The following is a 19824-nucleotide window of genomic DNA, read 5'->3' on the forward strand; positions in this document are numbered from 1 at the left end:
AAATACCGTCCGCACTGGCGGAATGTTACGTGATACCACGTACTTATACGTTTGTGACTATTACAGCGCCATCCATCACAAAGCGAAAAAAGAGGTCCAACTAAAACATTCATATTTCTTGACTTAGTAGACGAATATGTAATAAAAAATGGGCGTTCCTATTTAAAAAAAAAAAACGCAGTTGATACTCGTTTGAGCTATGGCAGCGCCATCTAGCGGGCCAACCATAGCGCCATCTGGTTTCCCCCTTCAAGCTAGACAAGTCTCGTTCTTCGTAGTTTTTTCTTTTGATGCTTATTTCGTGAGATATTTGACCCGATCACGATCAATGGACCACCCTGTAGAAATGGGTTACGAAGTTCAGAACTGTAATAAACACTGCCTTTTTATGCATCATTCGCGGAGGTTCTGAACTATCCGTCATCATCATTGGTACAGAAATGAGAATGAAAGCTCTCCTGTGAACGGCTTTGTCCCTTTTTCCTCCGCGCTCGAGTGATTCCGGTGAGGAGGAGGTGCAGCTAAGTATAACGGTGGGGAAGGAGCGGCCGCTCGGTGCCGGATCACTGGAGGCAGCGCTCACAAAAGGCCGCGTGCCTGGGTCTGGAGCGCGCCGCTGTCCTTTGTTGCTTGGCTGCGGACCGCTGAGGTGCGTTCTCAGCTGCTGCAGCGGCAGCGGCTTCTTAGCCGAGGACGCGGCGGGAAAAGAATCCCGGAGGGTCTGACGCAGCACACACGGTGCCCCGCTCCAGGGATCGAGCTTTTCCTTTTTCTTTCTGTTGTCGCCGTCCGTTCCGAGGACGCAACGGCTCCCGAGACGCCGGCCCGCTCCCTTTGTGGGAGGAACAGCTGTTGGGGGCCAGCTGCCGGCAAGGCATTGTACACCGCCCCCGCCTCCTCCGCCGGCGCCTTTGCGGCGACCTTGAAGTAGTCGCCGGCAGCCGTGCAGCGGCTCTCCCGCCAAAAGTTTCCCGCGCTCCGGCGAGAAGGGAAAAGCCGGTTCTCGGGGCGCAGCGCCTTTTTGCCGGCGTCCGAAACTGGTTGGCGCACGTATTTGGCTCGACACTGGCGACCGCGCCATTCACAAGGCTTCCCGCCTTGGAAATATAGCGTGGCGCGCACGAGGCTTCACTTTGCTGACGAAGCGAGAGTCATGATCGAGCCCAGTAAAGATACACCTTCGAAAGTAACGGTAAATGAATTATTGTACAAATAGTTTCTTCTTCTTCTTTCTCTTGATGTTCAATTCATGGAGGAGACTTAAGCGTGATGCGTCTTCACTGAAGCCTGTGTTCCTCTGTTGTCGTTCATATCTCTTTTCCCTTGGTTTGTAATTCATTGAGGGGCGGTGGCAACGAGGGGGGGGGGGGAGCCTATGGGGCCTATAGCCCCCCCCCCCCATGGAGTATCATATTACACTGAACTTAAAATGGGCGTCTTATTATTTATTAATATACATTGGATATATATTAATATACGAGTACCACTTACAATAATTAAGAAAGCTAAATATGCCGTGTATGCTCACTAACACTTACCGTAAATTGCTGACGCCAGACAATAACTTCGAAAACGTGGGTCAGATCGTATTATTTTCCCGGGCACACATATTTTGTAGATATAGAAGCAGTGGTGCAAACGCCCAAGATTTTCGCACCATATTACCACTTGAAAGTCTTATTCCTGCATACTGTTTAAAATACAGTGAGGATGAAGTGATCCACGCATCCGAGGAATAGCCGGTCGAAGTGACCTAGCGGTTCTAGGGGCTAGTCTGGAACCCACCTACGGCTACGGTCGCAGGTTCGAATCCTACCTCGGGCATGGATGTGTGTGATGTCCTTAGATCAGTTAGGTTTAAGTAGTTCTAAGTTCTAGGCGACTGATGACCTCAGAAGTTAAGTCGCATAGTGCTCAGAGCCATTTGAACCAAGCCATACGAGGAATATGAACAGTTTTCGGGGAGTTCTTCGCTTTTAATGAAAAGAGAGCTGAAACTATGGAAGAAAAAGTGGATTGATGAAAGTAAAAGACCTGAAACAGCAACTGAAGCTTTAAAGAACATTGACAAGCAGTTTTTCGCAAATGTATATGTTTTTCTTCAAATATTTGGGACTATCCCTGTCACCATAAGGCTTCCTGAAACAAGCTTCTCTACTTCGATACAAATAAACGCTTATTTGCCACTGGACCCGCATTCGGGAGGACGACGGTACAATCTCGCGTCCGGCCATCCTGTTTTAGGTTTTCCGTGACTTCCCTAAATCGCTTCAGGTAAATGCCGTGATGGTTCCTTTGAAAGGGTACGGTCGACTTCCTTCTCCATCCTTCCCTAACCCGATCGGACCGATGACCTCGCTGTTTGGTCCTCCCCCCAAAACCAAACACCACGCTTATTTGCGTAGCACAGTGGGGCAGATGAGACTAAATAGATTGGCTCTTGCAAATATCCATAAAGAAAGAAATATGGACATTGAAAATATAATTGATATATTCAGTAAAAAGAAACAGAGACGAATGAGCATGACAAATTGGGGAGAATTTTTTTTTATATTCATGTCGATTTAAAATTTTTACATTCATACGAGGTGCATTCAAGTTCTAAGGCCTCCGATTATTTTTCTCCGGACTGGAAACAGATAGAAACATGTGCATTTTTTAAAATTAGGGTGCGTTCATTGTCAATACATCCCAGAGATGGCAGCACCTTACGGCAGATGGAATTTTACCGCCAGCGGCGAGAATGAGAACTGTTTTAAATACTTAAAATGGCGACGTTTTCCTTACTTGAACAGCGTGCAATCATTCGTTTTCTGAATTTGCGTGGTGTGAAACCAATTGAAATTCATCGACAGTTGAAGGAGACATGTGGTGATGGAGTTATGGATGTGTCGAAAGTGCGTTCGTGGGTGCGACAGTTTAATGAAGGCAGAACATCGTGTGACAACAAACCAAAACAACCCTGGGCCCCCACAAGCCGGTCTGACGACATGGTCGAGAAAGTGGAGAGAATTGTTTTGGGGGATCGCCGAATAACTGTTGAACAGATCGCCTCCAGAGTTGGCATTTCTGTGGGTTCTGTGCTCACAATCCTGCATGACGACCTGAAAATGCGAAAAGTGTCATCCAGGTGGGTGCCACGAATGCTGACGGACGACCACATGGCTGCCCGTGTGGCATGTTGCCAAGCAATGTTGACGTGCAACGACATCATGAATGGGACTTTCTTTTCGTCGGTTGTGACAATGGATGAGACGTGGATGCCATTTTTCAATCCAGAAACAAAGCGCCAGTCAGCTCAATGGAAGCACACAGATTCACTGTCACCAAAAAAATTTCGGGTAACCGCCAGTGCTGAAAAAATGATGGTGTCCATGTTCTGGGACAGCGAGTGCGTAATCCTTACCCATTGTGTTCCAAAGGGCACTACGGTAACAGGTGCATCCTACGAAAATGTTTTGAAGAACAAATTCCTTCCAGCACTGCAACAAAAACGTCCGGGAAGGGCTGCGCGTGTGCTGTTTCACCAAGACAACGCACCCGCACATCGAGCTAACGTTACGCAACAGTTTCTTCGTGACAACAACTTTGAAGTGATTCCTTATGCTCCCTACTCACCTGACCTGGCTCCTAGTGACTTTTGGCTTTTTCCAACAATGAAAGACACTCTCCGTGGCCGCACATTCACCAGCTGTGCTGCTATTGCCTCAGCGATTTTCCAGTAGTCAAAACTGACTCCTAAAGAAGTCTTCGCCGCTGCCATGGAATCATGGCGTCAGCGTTGTGAAAAATGTGTAGGTCTGCAGGGCGATTATGTCGAGAAGTAACGCCAGTTTCATCGATTTCGGGTGAGTAGTTAATTAGAAAAAAAATCGGAGGCCTTAGAACTTGAATGCACCTCGTATCACCTTCTGTATCCAGAAAATTAATGAAAACTCATTTGTTGTAAGTTGACCTTTTTATGCTTTATGTAATTTATAAAATCTCCCATGTTAAAAAAAGTTTTTTTTTTTTACCCTGAACTCCTAAACAGTTACCAAAAACTACTTTAAGCAACACGAAATTTCACCAGTTTGTCGGTGGAGGACCCCAACTCTCCTTCTGCTAAGCGATATTCCATTCCCCTAACCCCCCATCGCCGCCCCCCCACCCCATTAGCGCCCCTCCCCTTGACCGACTGCTATAATTGCCCCTGAATTGATTAGAGACGTGTCTTCCGGGCTGTATGTCCGCAGCCGAAGTGACTTTTCCGCTCCTGATGTTTTCTCCACAGTTGCGCTGGACATCGCAGCTATACTCCTGGCGACGCTGTCTTATCGGCTCTCGCCTCCGAAGATGCCCAGCGCAGTTCTGAACGAAACGTCAGGAACCGAAAATTTTTCTTCGGCCACGGCCATGCAGAAAGGAAGAGTCATCAGCAACTATGACATCTGATCGTGAATGTCTTCATTGTAAACTGAGGTGACCAAAGTCATGGTTCAAATGGGTCTGAGCACTATGGTACTTTACTGCTGTGGTCATCAGTCCCCTAGAACTTAGAACTACTTAAACCTAACTAACCTAAGGACATGACACACAGCCATGCCCGAGACAGGATTCGAACCTGCGACCGTAGCGGTCGCTCTGTTCCAGACTGTAGCGCCTAGAACTGCTCGGCCACTCAGGCCTGCAAAGTCGTGGGATAGCGATATGCACGCACAGAGACGGCGGTAGTATCGAGTGCAGAAGGCATAAAAGGGCAGTGCGTTGGCGGAGCTGTTGTTTGTATTCATCTGATTCGTGTGAAAAGGTTTCCAACTCGAATATGACCGCAGGACGGCAGTTACAGTATTTGAACTCGGAATGGTAGTTACAGGTAGACGCACGGGACATCCCGTTTCTGAAATCGTTAGCGAATTCAATATTCCGAGATCCGTAGTGTCAAGAGTCTGCCGATAATACGAATTCCAGGCATTGCCTCTCACCACGGGCAACGCAGTGGCTGACAGTCTTCGCTTAACGAGCGAGAATAGCGGCGGCTGCGTGGAGTTGTCAGTGCTAACAGACAAGCAACACTGTGTGAAAGAGTGTGGGACGTACGACGAACGTACCCGTTTGGACAGTGGAACGAAATTCGGTGTTAATGGGCTGTGGCAGCAGACGACCGACGCGAGTGCCTTTGCTAACAGCACGACATCGCCTGTAGAGCGTCTCCTGGACTCGTGACCATAGCGGTGGGACCCTAGACGACTGGAAAACCCTGGCCTGGTCAGACGAGTCTCGGATTCACTTGCTAAGAGCTGAGGGTAGGATTCGAGTGTGGCGCGCACCCCACGAAGCCATGTAGCCAAGTCGCCAACAAGACGGTGTGGAGGTACGTGGTGGCTCTACAGTGGTATGGGCTGTCTTTACGTCGACTGAATTGGGTCGTCGTACAGATGTACAGAACTATAGACCTACATCTCTAACGTCGATCAGTTGTAGAATTTTGGAACACGTATTATGTTCGAGTATAATGACTTTTCTGGAAACTAGAAATCTACTCTGTAGGAATCAGCATGGGTTTCGAAAAAGACGGTCGTGTGAAACCCAGCTCACGCTATTCGTCCACGAGATTCAGAGGGCCATAGACACGGGTTCACAGGTAGATGCCGTGTTTCTTGACTTCCGCAAGGCGTTCGATACAGTTCCCCACAGTCGTTTAATGAACAAAGTAAGAGCATATAGACTATCAGACCAACTGTGTGATTGGATTGAAGAGTTCCTAGATAACAGAACGCAGCATGTCATTCTCAATGGAGAGAAGTCTTCCGAAGTGAGAGTGATTTCAGGTGTGCTGTAGGGGAGTGTCGTAGGACCGTTGCTATTCACAATATACATAAATGACCTTGTGGATGACATCGGAAGTTCACTGAGGCTTTTTGCGGATGATGCTGTGGTGTATCGAGAGGTTGTAACAATGGAAAATTGTACTGAAATGCATGAGGATCTGCAGCGAATTGACGCATGGTGCAGGGAATGGCAATTGAATCTCAATGTAGACAAGTGTAATGTGCTGCGAATACATAGAAAGATAGATCCCTTATCATTTAGCTACAAAATAGCGGATCAGCAACTGGAAGCAGTTAATTCCATAAATTATCTGGGAGTACGCATTAGGAGTGATTTAAAATGGAATGATCATATAAAGTTGATCGTCGGTAAAGCAGATGCCAGACTGAGATTCATTGGAAGAATCCTAAGGAAATGCAATCCGAAAACAAAGGAAGTAGGTTACAGTACGCTTGTTCACCCACTGCTTAAATACTGCTCAGCAGTGTGGGATCCGTACCAGATAGGGTTGATAGAAGAGATAGAGAAGATCCAACGGAGAGCAGCGTGCTTCGTTACATGATCATTTAGTAATCGCGAAAGCGTTACGGAGATGATAGATAAACTCCAGTGGAAGACTCTGCAGGAGAGACGCTCAGTAGCTCGGTACGGGCTTTTGTTAAAGTTTCGAGAACATACCTTCACCGAGGGGTCAAGCAGTATACTGTTCCCTCCTACGTATATCTCGCGAAGAGACAATGAGGATAAAATCAGAGAGATTAGAGCCCACAGAGAGGCATACCGACAATCTTTCTTTCCACGAACAATACGAGACTGGAATAGAAGGGAGAACCGATAGAGGTAGTCAAATTACCCTCCGCCACACACCGTGAGGTGGCTTGCGGAGTATGGATGTAGATGTAGGTAGATGTAGATGCGATTTCTTAGCAGCTGTGCTAGCGTATCCCAGTCTCACGTCAACGAAAGCGAAAGCCGTGGACCCTTGGATAGTGTAGCTAACTGGGGGGGGGGGGGGGGGAGGGGGGGTTAAAGGGGCGTGGGGAGTGCCTGGAGCCTAAAACTGGAGCTTTGCGCCTATGGGTGAAAACCCTGACGAGAAACCAGGCAGTTCATGTCGCCCAGAGGTGTCAGCCGCCCACTACATTGATCTACCCTTATAGGAAAGAAAATTCAATATGTTCACAGATCGTTTTAGAATGGAGTTCTGTATGCAGTCCAGCAGTCAGGAATAAAGGTTCATTCATTCAGATACATAATGTTCCGCAGCAAGTATCAATCTACGAGTATTTGTAATCCTTCCGTGTATGCATCGAAGCACCCACTCCTCGTCTTATTAGTCTATGCGCTAAAGAAGGCCGATGCAACGTGGCCGACACATTGCTTATTTTAGTATTTTAAGTATCTTATAGATCATCTGATCAAAAGTATCCGGACACCTATTAGTGGACATTAATATTAGATGTGTCCACGCTTCGGCTTTTTGACGGCTTGAACTCTCGTACGGACACTTTCAGGGAGGTATTTCCATGGGGGAAGACGAATGGCAGCCATCCTCAAGACCCCAAACCAGAGAAGGTAGTTGTGTTGTACGCTGCGTTGTAGAGCGAAGTCGGCGTTGAAAGGTATTCCGTTGCATTCAGGTCGGTACTCTGGGCAGGGCAGCGCGTTTTAGGAACGTTATTTTCCACAAACGATTGTTTCAGAGATGCTTCTTTATGACGGGATGCATTGTCATGGTGAAACAAACAGTCGTCTGTGAAATGTACGCAATGCACAACGATGTAAAGTGCATCCTTCCGCGTTTCGAGTTTTCTTAAACACAATAACGTGGCCACAACTTAATAACTAAAACAGCCCCCATACCGCTGCACCATCTCTTTCATACTTCACTGTCGAATGTCTACCTGCGCGACCGCTACGGTCGCAGGTTCAAATCCTGCCTCGGGCATGGATGTATGTGATGTCTTTAGGTTAGTTAGGTTTAAGTAGTTCTAAATTCTAGGGGACCGATGACCTCAGATCGTAAGTCCCAGAGTGCTCAGAGCCATTTGAACCATCAGGTGACATCCGGTGAGTGGTCCACGTTCGAAGTCGGTGGGCCTTCCTCACCGACCCACTCTCTTGTTACTCCTTCTCTACTGACAACGTAGTACTTACCGCCTCCTTGGCGGATTCAAATGGCTCTAGGCACTATGGGACTTAACATCTCAGGTCAGCAGTCCCTTACAGTTAGAACTACTTAAACCTAACTAACCTAAGGACATCACACACATCCATGCCCGAGGCAGGACTCGAACCTGCGACCATACAGCCACATGGTTCCGGTCTGAAGCGCCTAGAACCGCTCGGCCACAGCGGCCAGCCCCTGGCGGATTCGCCTTTCGTGACATGTGCTGGTGAATACCACGTAGGACTGTCCGCGTACTTTTGATGAAACACTCTTAAGATGACTCGGGAATACACCAAAAGTATTCTAGTGAGACAGTTCACTGAGTTCTGTACAAGACAACCTGTATTCACAAGACTCTTTGGGATAGATACTGGTTATGTAATACAGTTGCCGGACGGTTTACTTTTTTTCGAACTTAGCATCTTTAAGTATCTTCAATTATTATCTAATTAATTTTACATAGGTAATTCAACTTCTTACATTTATGCGATGTAAATGTTTGACACAAGAATAACATAAATACACACATCAAACAAAGTTTTGCATCACTCTAGTTCCCAGGACTCCTGAAGATAGACGTTGACTGTGGATCACAGACATAGTCCGTTTAGCTGTTCAGAGATGTGACTTAACCCGCCCAAAGATGTAAACAACTGTGCATGAGCAGCGCCTATTAGATGGAGGGGGTCCGACAGCCGATCAGAGATGTTGAAATGTGTGTGAAATCTTATGGGACTTAGCTGCTAAGGTCATCAGTCCCTAAGCTTACACACTACTTAACCGAAATTATCCTAAGGACAAACACACACACCCATGCCCGAGGGAGGACTCGAACCTCCGCCGAGATCAAAGCCAGTAACAGTTGTTTCGCCCCACACAGCATGTCAGGTGCAGAAATGTGCACACATGAATGCAAAACGGTTAGTCTATACTGACAGACGTAGGTCTGTTAATGGTGGAGCTACAGCTATGCAGAAAACGTCATGTCGTAAAGTTTGTGATGTGTTTGTGGGAAGATTCTTGGTCGCAGAGATAAAGCAAGCAACACACTAATATTAAGGTACCAGCCTTAAAAATACAGGGTGTTTATAAATGAATGTCGGGGTTTTGACGCTTTATAATATTTATTACATTAAACTTACAGTTATAAATGATATGTCAAATGAAAGAGCAACTCAGTTGTGTTTGGCACCAGTGCGCACGCACAGCGCGCAATGTTTCCGCCTCAATCCGCTACATTGGTTGAACTTCACTGTATCGAAGCGCTGGATAAGCCGCAAGGGGCAATGGCAGGGCTTGCTTTGCATGGCCTCCACGTTCATTCGACCCAACGCCATGCGATTTTTTCCTTTGGGGCTTCATCAAGGATCGTGTGTACGTGCCTCCGCTACCAGCAGACCTCCCAGAATCAAGAAGCCGGATTGAAGCAGCTGTTACTACAATCACTGAAGACACACTTATCAAAGTTTGGGAAGAACTCGGCTATAGACCTGATGTGTGCCGTCTGACAAATGGTGCTCACATTGAACATTTATAAGGTTCTTGGTAAAGCTGTTTGAGTTGCTCTTTCATTTGACGTATCATTTATAACTGTAAGTTTAATATAATAAATATTATAAAGCGTTAAAACCCCGATATTCATTTATAAACAACCTGTATCTGGACTTACAGCCGTTACATACTGTACACAGGGTGACGCAGCTGACCCTAACTATCAATGTCATGCAACACTGCACCGTCTTCACAACTACCACACGCGAGATTTTTATATTCTTTCGCTCACTGCGTGGAAAAAGTGAACAATACTTTTTTGTATTATTAAATAAAAAGTGACAAGTGACCTTCAGACGCGATTTCTTGAATAACACGAAAACCGTGGACTCCAGCGAAAACATATCCTAGTATTAAATTTTAACCACATTAAATTCCTACGAAAAGGTCTTGTTAATTTTTTCTGTAGGAGTTATCGTTTGCACATAGCACACGAGAGAATACGAAAATTTCGCCTGTGGTTTTTTAGGTGTTGCGGGGTGCATAAAAGCAATAGGTAGGAGCAGAGGATTCACTCTGTATATATAATCAAAAAATGTATACCTAGAGTTTTATCAGTGTGGCTGGAAATGTGGAAATTAAAAAGCTTCTCATTTTAGTTTACGTTTTTCAACGCAGTTGTTGACGGACCAACTTCAGATTCATAGATTTGTCCTTCTCCAGCATCACTGACAGTTTATATCACCACAGGCACGTACGCTGATGGTCCTACTAAGAAAAGACGAACATACGGCCGCTAAGCTAAGTAAAAAACTGAGTGCAGCGTAGCCCGTTCGAGACGGGGGAAACGCTAACGAAAAGAAGAAATAAAGGAAGGAAATATAACGGCCCTTCCACAACGACATTATTAGAGACGGAGCATAAGCTCGGATTGTTGTCATAAAGCAGGGAAAGGATATCGGCCATGCCCTCTCAAAGGAAATATCCCGAAATTTGCCTAGAGCGGCTTTAAGAAATTATGGGAAAACCTAAATCTGGACTGACGTGGACGAACTTAAACTTTCGTCGTCTTGAAGGCGAGTCCAGTGAGTTAACCTCTGCACCACCTCGGTCGCTGAAAATAAGAAAAAAGAATGCAAACGTTTGAGTAGAACGGAACGAAATTTGAAAAAAAAAAAAAAAACACTTATAGAGTACGAACTGTGTCTCAGAAAACCGGTTAGCAGTCATCATCATTATCATCTGCCATTGGACAATCACTTCTGAAGAAAGGACTTTTCCAAGCATCGGTTTTTAAATTGTAGGTTCCCGATGAGTGGCCGGGTAAGTCAGCTTGAAGCGCCGAGAAAGACAGCGGCGCAGCAGCTCCATTAGGGCCGTGCGTAGCGAAATACTGCGGTGTTTGTACCAGCTTTCGTAATGACGACTACGTTACCGATTCATGCCGCTGCATGTTCTCTATTGTCACCCGCTTTCCTTATATAACGCCATGACTCTAGGAAGCCAGCTGAGCAACACGCCGCAAACGCCCTCTCGACAGCATGTACGCGAGTTGGAACTTAAATAGTGCCAACTATTTATTCACAACCGATGCAAAAGAGCTACATGTCTGCACCTGTTATTGTCCTTCAAAGTAGTCACCAGCGTTGTGTAGAATCCGTTGCCAGCGATGTGGAAGGGGTAGTATACCGTTGGCAGAACAGTTCTGAAGCGAATGCCACGAAGTGGTTCCTTCATCTTCGGAAGCAAATCAGAGTCACAAGGATTTAACTCCGGGTAGTATGGTGGATGGTACAGTACTTTCGAGTCCCATCGACCGAACAGAGCAGCCACAGCTTGCGCTGTATGCGCCCGCACATTGTCGTGCGAAATGATGGGTGGGTTGCGCAGAAAGTGTCGCCGCATCTTTCGCAAAGCAGGTCGCAGGTGATGCTCCAACTACGAACAGTAATACTGTGCATTGACGGTCTGCCGTGGAGGAACGTAATGCGTTAGGATAACGCTTCACAGTCGTACACGAGTATCAGCATAACTTTCACCATACTGGGGCTCTGACGCACTTTCGACTTTCGCGACGACGCATAATGACGCCATTCGTTGGATTGGCGTTTCAGTTTTGGCTCGTACGGTGTGGCCCATGTCTCATCCAGTGTTACGATACGACGTAAGAAAGCCTCTCCTTCACGCTCAAAGCGCTCCAAGTGCGTCTGAGCAGCGTCATAACGCACCCATTTCTGAATTTCCGTCGGTTCATGCGGAACCGATCGTGATGCAATTTTTCGCATGCCCAGGAATTCCTTCAGGATGCGAAGCACAGTCGTATGCGCTCATCCGGTTTCGTGGGCGATCTCACGAATCGTATGGCGCCGATCTCTGTACACCAACGCGACAACAGCGTGCACTTCTTGTTCAGAGACACTAGGACAACCAACCTGAATCATGTCTGCCACTGTTTGCCGACCTTCGTTGAAGGCTTTTACCCAACGTGCCACTGTTCTGTACGGCAATACCGATTCGACACTGTTGTGCTGTACGACCTCTGGCACATTCAATCTTGATCCAACTCCGTTGTTCCTGTTTCGAAAACGTAGTGACACCATTACGTTAGACCTCTCGCTCACAAGTGACTGTGTTTCCGTCGATTGTGTGCACGCCGGTGACTTGGGACGGGCGAGTCCATTTGCTCGGAGGTAGGTAAGGTATGTATGTCAACAACGTGTGCTATCAGCGACAATAGTAGATTCCATTGCATAGTGTCTCCACAGCAGTGTTGCTACTATTTAAGTTCCAACCCACGTATTTAAGCTGCCGCCGCTAACCGTAGGGCCTCACGCACTCTGTCATGCAGTTTGCCATCTGTCAGTTTACTCGCAGAGAAGGTGTTCGTCACAGGCTACTGCAGTACATAGTGGCCAGGCTAGTGACTATAGCGGGACTGGCTTGCCTCAGCCAGAATTGTGCTCTACACCAGTCTGCAAGAGGACTATTACTGATGGGCTTGTACCACAACACATGGACTCTATTCAAATTAAGTGCCGCGCGGGGTAGGCGCACGGTTTGAGGCGCCATGTCACGATCCGCGTGGCTCCCCCCATCGGAGTTTCGAGTCCTCCCGCGGGCATGAGTGTGTGTGTTGTCCTTAGCGTAAGTTAGTTTCAGTTAGATTAAGTAGTGCGTAAGCTTAGGGACCGATGACCTCAGCAGTTTGGTCCCACAAGACCTTACCACAAATTTACAAATTAAGTAAAGTTTCCAGTTCATGTAAATAAATAACCGTATTAATCCACGTGTGCATTTGTGTTATAAAAAGAGGATTCCAGCCACCCTTAAGAAAGTCATCTCCTTTCCTTCCTGGCGGTACAAGACTCCACAGTCCTGTAATTGCAATCAATTTGCACATGGAAGCACATGTAGGCCCTACAGCTTAATTAAATTCTCCCTTCCCGATTTTTGCTTCTCGTGACTTTTATCTTCATAGTAACAGGTCCGGTTATTGGATTACGTTTCTCAAACACTGTATTCATGATATATTTTATGTTTCTTCTATTACACTTTAGTCATATTTATTACGTTAACTACGGTTCTTTTTGCCATAGGGCCTCATTCCCAGCACTATTCGCCCGAATGCTCTGCCGGTTATTGTTTATTGACCTCTTCTCCCTCTTCATGGGGTTGGTTTCTGTGACTACGAACACTAAGGACGTCTACGTCTGCTTATCTGTGTGACACTACTGTAATTTTATTTAGCTTTACTTAATTGTCTGCCCTTAATTAATTTTTAGAATATATAGGTTACAACGATGCTTCGCTTTCTATGCAGAACCACCTGAGGATGATGCTTTAACGCAGCTGTTTGTGATTTTATCCGTGTTCATTTTACCGTTTATTTAGTTTATCACCAAGACTTCACCACACTTTTATTCTTTCTTTTTGGTCCCCTCGATGTTCATCCAGCCGATGTCTTCCACTGCAACCACTAAACGCTAATCGTCTTCACCGAAAAGACAAATTTTCCAATACGAAATGTACAGTATGCAGAGTATGTGTGTAGATTTGCACGTAAAAATAGAAAATCAAATAATTTTTGGTCCACACCTGTTGTGTTGTATATTATCTCTTTCTATACTAATCTATCAGACCCAGCGGAACATACTGTTTTGCAAAATAACAGCGTCCTAGCGCCTGCCCTGCAGCTGGCTTACTTGTACCTCAAAATTACTTTTGCATTCGAAACGGATGCAACTGGATCCAGAGACTGAACCAAGTTCCGTACTTTTAAGTAAAAATAAGTAAGTTGCAGGAATAGCGTCAGGATGTTATTAACCGCTTAATATTTTCTTATTGCACTGTGCCTAACATACGAGAAACATTAATTTTCAATATGTCTATGATAAATTTCCGACCAAATGCGAAGTATTTTTTTTCCGAAATGGCTGAAATGAATTATCTGTTAGACATATTGGCGAAACAGGCACTGAGAGAGTTTAGTTTTCACAAAAGCCACACCACGTCGCAACCTACTGAGTCCTTAAATTTCTTGCCCTTGTCAACAAAAAGCATTTAACCCGTATGACAAGCCTTGACTGTACAATCGATCTCAGCAGTTTAGTTTCTTTCATCCACGTACGCCTGCCATTTACACTGCCACCTTATGCATACTTAGCTTTCATTATCAGTTATTTTGGATGTGATCCAGTGTTTTGGGATTTGGTATCTGTTCTTATAATAAACATCCACGTTGTTTGAAAGCAAACAGTTAGAAAGAGCCCGGGCCAAGTTATTGCGTAATTGGATAGTTGATGACTAGAAAACTACTTTGAAAAGTGAGGAGAAAAAAATTTTGGTAGCTTAGGTGACTTGCACGGAGGTTTTCGTGGTCAATTATACATTTTACGCTTGAAGATACGTATGTTGAAGGAGCACGGAAGCATCAGATGCACAGGTGGAACGAAGATACATACAGGCAGAGGTTTGTTCACTACGTAACAAAAAATTTCTCCCCGGCCGGGAATCGAATCCGGGTCTCCCGCGTGACAGGCGGGGTACTAACCACTATACTACCGAAGACTTCAAACAATTTTTGTGATGCTCACAGTGTCAGCATTAAAGAATACAGAGCATGAGGCACTGTGCGTCGTTATTGCATTATTTGGCGCCGTTGTGAAAATATGGTGGCGTTTCTGTAAAGTAATATATGTGATATCGCATTATATACAAAATTTTCACATTGTGTTTTCATCACTAGAGCTCAGATACTGATGCTGATGCTGGGCGCGAGAGACATATGAGGAAAGGGTGCTTTTTTTTTTTTTTTTTTTCCTCAACAGAAGCAAGAGTACAGGGAATCGCAAAAATCACAGAATATACAAAATAAGTTACTTCAGGTAAAAATGACTGACTGTAAGGGCATGGAAGATTACATCATGGATGACCAAAATGGACGACCTCAAGAGCACTTGGGGTTGCTGGAAATACGAGCGGCTTTCAATAAGTAATGCAATACTTTTTTTCTGAAATCAGGTTGGTTTTATTCAAGATTACACTACACCATATTAGTCCCCACTCTTTTGAATACAAAATACTTGTGTGAGGCCTTGCGATGTCATTGGGAAGGAGAAGTTCGTTTGCGATTTTGTGGCTACGAACACGCTGAAGTCGCTTCTTCAGTTTCCTGAGGCCAGCGCAGTACACTTCAAAGTTGATGGTTGCACCATGAAGGAACGCATCTAGCAGAATAAACCCTTCAGAGTTCCAGAAGACTATCGCCATGACACTACCAGCTGAGGGTGGGGTTTTGAACTTTTCCTTCAGAGGAGAGGTGATGTGGCGCCACTCCATGCACTGCCCTTTTGTCTCTGGTTCGAAGTGACGAACCCATGTTTCACCGCCTGTGACGATGTTCGAGAGAGAAGTGTCGCGTCCAGCCTCGTAACGCGCTAGCAACCGCTCGCAGATGGTCCTTCGCTGCTCTTTATAGTCTTCTGTTTGGCGGCGAGGAACCCAGTGGCACCCACGTTCGAGTACCGCAACTGTTCGACGAGTGTGTCAGCTGCGGTGGCCCGGTGTAGTGTTCAGCTCCCTCTGTACGGCTTAAGCGTTTTCGTGGACTCACTTGTTGAAGAATGCTGGTTCTGCTTTCTTGCAGCGCCGATGTCTTCTGCTAGCACCGGACGCTTCTCCGAAGATTTCACTGCTAGGAAGGGGAAATTTTCATTCTCTCGCTCTCTCTCTCTCTCTCTCTCTCTCTCTCTCTCTCTCTCTCTCTTCTTATTTAAAAATACGCTACTCGTGGAATATCATTCAATGCACCAGAACATATTTATTTCCACTTTGTACAAAAAACAACTAAACGTTATGACGTAAGCCCACACATTGCCGGGCACCCAAGATCAGATAATTACACATTTTTGAACACAATTAATACATAACCGTTTATCGTGGCTGACTACCCGCGTCCAGTCCACGTACTCTCAACAGCAGTTCAACGTCTACTAAACAGCCATTTTCTCGAGTCACTCCATTTGTTTTTCAACAATACAAAGCTACATTACTCTTTGCAGCCGGCCACGGAGCTTCCATGCCGTAGTTAATTATTCTTGGCAGGTCGCGCTGAACAACTTGCCAGCGCCGACGAATTATCTCCCTTCCAGTTTCGCCAGCACAAACAATAAATGGGTGCAGTATCCCATGCTCATCCTTACGCCCTGCTTTAAAGTAACGCGTGTTCGAAACGGCTGGAACACAAGTGTCTCCAGACTCTCGTAAAATTCTAGGGGCAGCACACAGCACTGCCAACAGAGACGTCCAGCTGTGGAGCGAGGTGTCTGACCGTGGTCAGTCGGCCACCTCGAGTGAGAGTGTCCGCACGTTCCAACACTGCAGGAGTCACACCGGGGTGTGCGGCCGGCCGGTACGCCGGTGATCGGACAGGTCCGCGCGACGTTCTTGCGATGCTGACGGACGCCGCGCCCAACGACTCGCAATGCTTTTGATCACTGCCATGTCTTCATAGACATTGTGCAAGCACGTATGAATATCTGGGAGCTCTGGTCTTCAGTTAAAATAAACTCTGTAGTGTTGGCAGAAGAGCCAACACTGTGTTTCTAGAGGAGGCCGAAATGCACGCGTTTAATTACACGCTGACTGGCGCGAGGTCTGGAACAGTTAAAGGAATTAATAATAGCAAATAAAGTAAGTAGTTGATATAATACTTAACTTTAATCCACAATTGTAGAACATCGCTCTTGATGATACATGCTTCACATAATAAATATCAATTGAACACGGCGCCTTGCTAGGTCGTAGCAAATGTAGCTGAAGGCTATGCTAACTATCGTCTCGGCAAATGAGAGCGTAATTTGTCAGTGAACCATCGCTATGAACGTCGGCTGTACAACTGGGGCGAGTGCCAGTACGTCTCTCTAGACCTGCCGTGTGGTGGCGCTCGGTCTGCGATCACTGACAGTGGCGACACTCGGGTCCGGCATATACTAATGGACCGCGGCCGATTTAAGGGCTACCACCTAGCAAGTGTGGTGTCTGGCGGTGACACCACAAACTCAGTGGCAGCTCTCTTGGTGGAACGCACCTCCGTTGCAGACTCCATTTTGAGGGCTACGTATAGCGCTGCCACCTATCGGAGCTTCATGAAACTGTTGGGAATGAAGCGGGAATATTCCACGATGTCGCACAACTAGTTCTGCATCTTTTCAACCGAAACTGGGCGAGGAAAAAAATGCTGCAGTACGTACTGAACGCCCATGGTTTATCTTTGTCAGTTCAGGACGCGGGACAGAGCAGGCAGCAGCGCAAGTGATCAGTAGCTTGCGTTGGACCGCCGTCGTAGTTTGTAGTAAATTTTCACTCGTGGAGATTAATCCGTATCTACCGACTCCAAAGCGTGGGCGATTGGTAGAACATGTTGGCAGTCCACTTCTGTTGGTGGTCAGGAGAAAGATTTTCGTATGGCACAGACCAGTGAGGATCGTGTACTCCATGTGCCTTGCTATGGATAGACTCTTTTTGCAGGATGCTGTTGGTTTTGTAACGTCCCCTTAGAAAAATTAATTAATTACTGTGCTGGTAAAACCCTAAGTTATTTGATTTTCAAACAGCTGATCAAAACTGAACGTACTCAGACATTCACTAAAGTGACACACAATATTTTTAACGCAACGAAATCTGACTTTCAGTAATCCCTACAAAAGAATGGCCCTGACTAACATTAACCTATACCTTTCATGAATCACTTACCTCACAAAAACCTTCGTTACTCGAACTACTGCAATACAGCGAGCGTCACTGTTGCCAGCTGCATAAAAGATTCTAACTACTGAAGGCACTAACTACTGATAGACATAGTTAGCAAATGAAATATTTTGATAGAGAACAAACACTGTATTTACCTTAATAGTGTTCAAAAGTCATAATATATATATCAGTTCATGACATCCAGTCTTACAAATTTACTGTCTCTGTCTAGATCATCCGCTCCCAAAACTCCGCCATCTCACTCCCCACATCCGCCACTGCTGGCGACTCACCTCCAACTGCGCAACGCTACGTGCTGTTAACATCCAGCTGCCCAATAGCAAACAGCAATGTAAACCAGCCACAGACTGCACACAGCACAGCCAGTGATTTTCATACAAAGGGCTACGTGGCGTTACCAGTAAAAAAACGTAAACAGCCTACTTATAGTTTTCATGAAGCTTTTTCGGGGCGTCAGTCTCTGGACGGTTAGTACACAATAACGTGATGGCTGGCTCGGCTTGATGACGAAGTTTTTTCTTTCCACGCTGCTAGCAGCCTCATGACATATGTATGGGGGAGGGACACTTGCTACGTGACGTCCAGTAATAAATGAATGTGTTTCATTTGGAGCCTTGAAGTATCTGGTGTGACCATATCTGTACTAGACGAGCCACGTGTGTATTTCCACAGAGTAGCAGACTGATAAAACCGTTGTTCTTAAAGTACGTGACTGAGAGTCCCGTGCACTGCTTGTCATCTTCCTAAGGATGTCATTTCTGGCTTCCAATTCCACGCTTGTTATTTCTGGCTTCCACTTTCAGGCCTGTGTTACGGCAGTGCTGCTCGTAAGCCTACAAGCGATCAAATGTGACACCTAATCGTTATTCAGATGTACTATTCTGACATATCAATAATTTCAGTAGCAAACAACCTGTAGATTTCCGACATGATTTTTACCTTGTTGTGTCATCATTTTATTTTTAAACTAACACCATGTATCGGAATTTTTTGATCGTTTTTGGTTATTTTTCGGACAGCACTGTAAATTATCCCATCTCCCTAGTTGGAACCTCCATTATTGCGTACATCGAAAGTTCTTTGCAGTGAGTGTCAGTACTTGCGAATGCAGAGACGTTCAAAGTCTTATGGCAAATGTTCTGTCGATTTATTTATCTAAAATAAATTAGAAAGCACTGTTATTACACAATACAAGAAGATTCACGTCAGTACCGACGGGATACTTTGCCTCCCAAAAGAAACGAAGGAAACGATGTTGATGCTTTTTAAAAATTTACACCGCAGTGAGTACACTCTGTGGTGATGCGTAATAATTATCCTCACGAGAAAGCGTACAAGGAATACCGAGTGCTGCTTTTTTATCTACGAGTTTTACAGTAGAGACAGAAAGCGTGCGTCGTTGTCAGCCATGACAAAGGTATCACCCCACAGCCTCATACAAAACTGGAGCGCATTGAGAATTTGGCAAAGATAATAGATAAAGACTTAGATATTTTACAGTGTTCAAAAAGTTGCCGAAGCTGATTTAGCGAAGTTGAAACATGATGTAAGAACAAAGGAATTACAGACATTGGCTGCGAGCGGGCATTGGTTGAAATCATTGTGCTGGACTGGGATTCGAACCCAGGTCTCCAGCTTACTAGGCAGTTGGTCTGACCACTGAGCCATCTGGACACAATGGTCATTGCAACTGCACGGACTACCCTAGCACGCCTCCTATCAGACCCAAATTCTCAACTTATCTACACACTTCTAATGTAGTGTCCCTTGTCCATTACCCTCATTACTCGTGGCATCTCTTATGAGATATGAAGAGAACAAATGAATTTTCAGATATTTCCATTATTGTCCCCAACAATCACCACTCAGTACACGCTGTCAATCGAAACAATCTAATCAACCGTAATTAAATATTATGTGCAACAGTTCAAGAAGGCATAAATGTCACATACATTAATCAAAATCCTTATGGTGTAGACTAATAAGTATAAGTGTTTGAACAGGGACCTGCAGAGATTTCCGTTGTTGCAGCCTGTGAAGTTGTGGTGCCTTAAGTGGAGTGCAGCAGTCTCAGAACACAG

The 19824-nt window shown here is 45.6% G+C and overlaps 1 non-coding gene across 1 annotated transcript; it reads right to left on the reverse strand.

Annotated features, from left to right (window-relative positions):
- Positions 1-19344: 19344 nt before the first annotated feature.
- On the reverse strand, positions 19345-19417 carry Trnat-agu. The gene has a single exon. It is a non-coding gene; the product is annotated as a tRNA-Thr (tRNA).
- Positions 19418-19824: the final 407 nt, after the last annotated feature.

The sequence above is a fragment of the Schistocerca piceifrons genome, chromosome 9 (assembly GCF_021461385.2).
Source record: "Schistocerca piceifrons isolate TAMUIC-IGC-003096 chromosome 9, iqSchPice1.1, whole genome shotgun sequence".
In the NCBI taxonomy this organism is placed as follows: Eukaryota; Metazoa; Arthropoda; class Insecta; order Orthoptera; family Acrididae; genus Schistocerca; species Schistocerca piceifrons.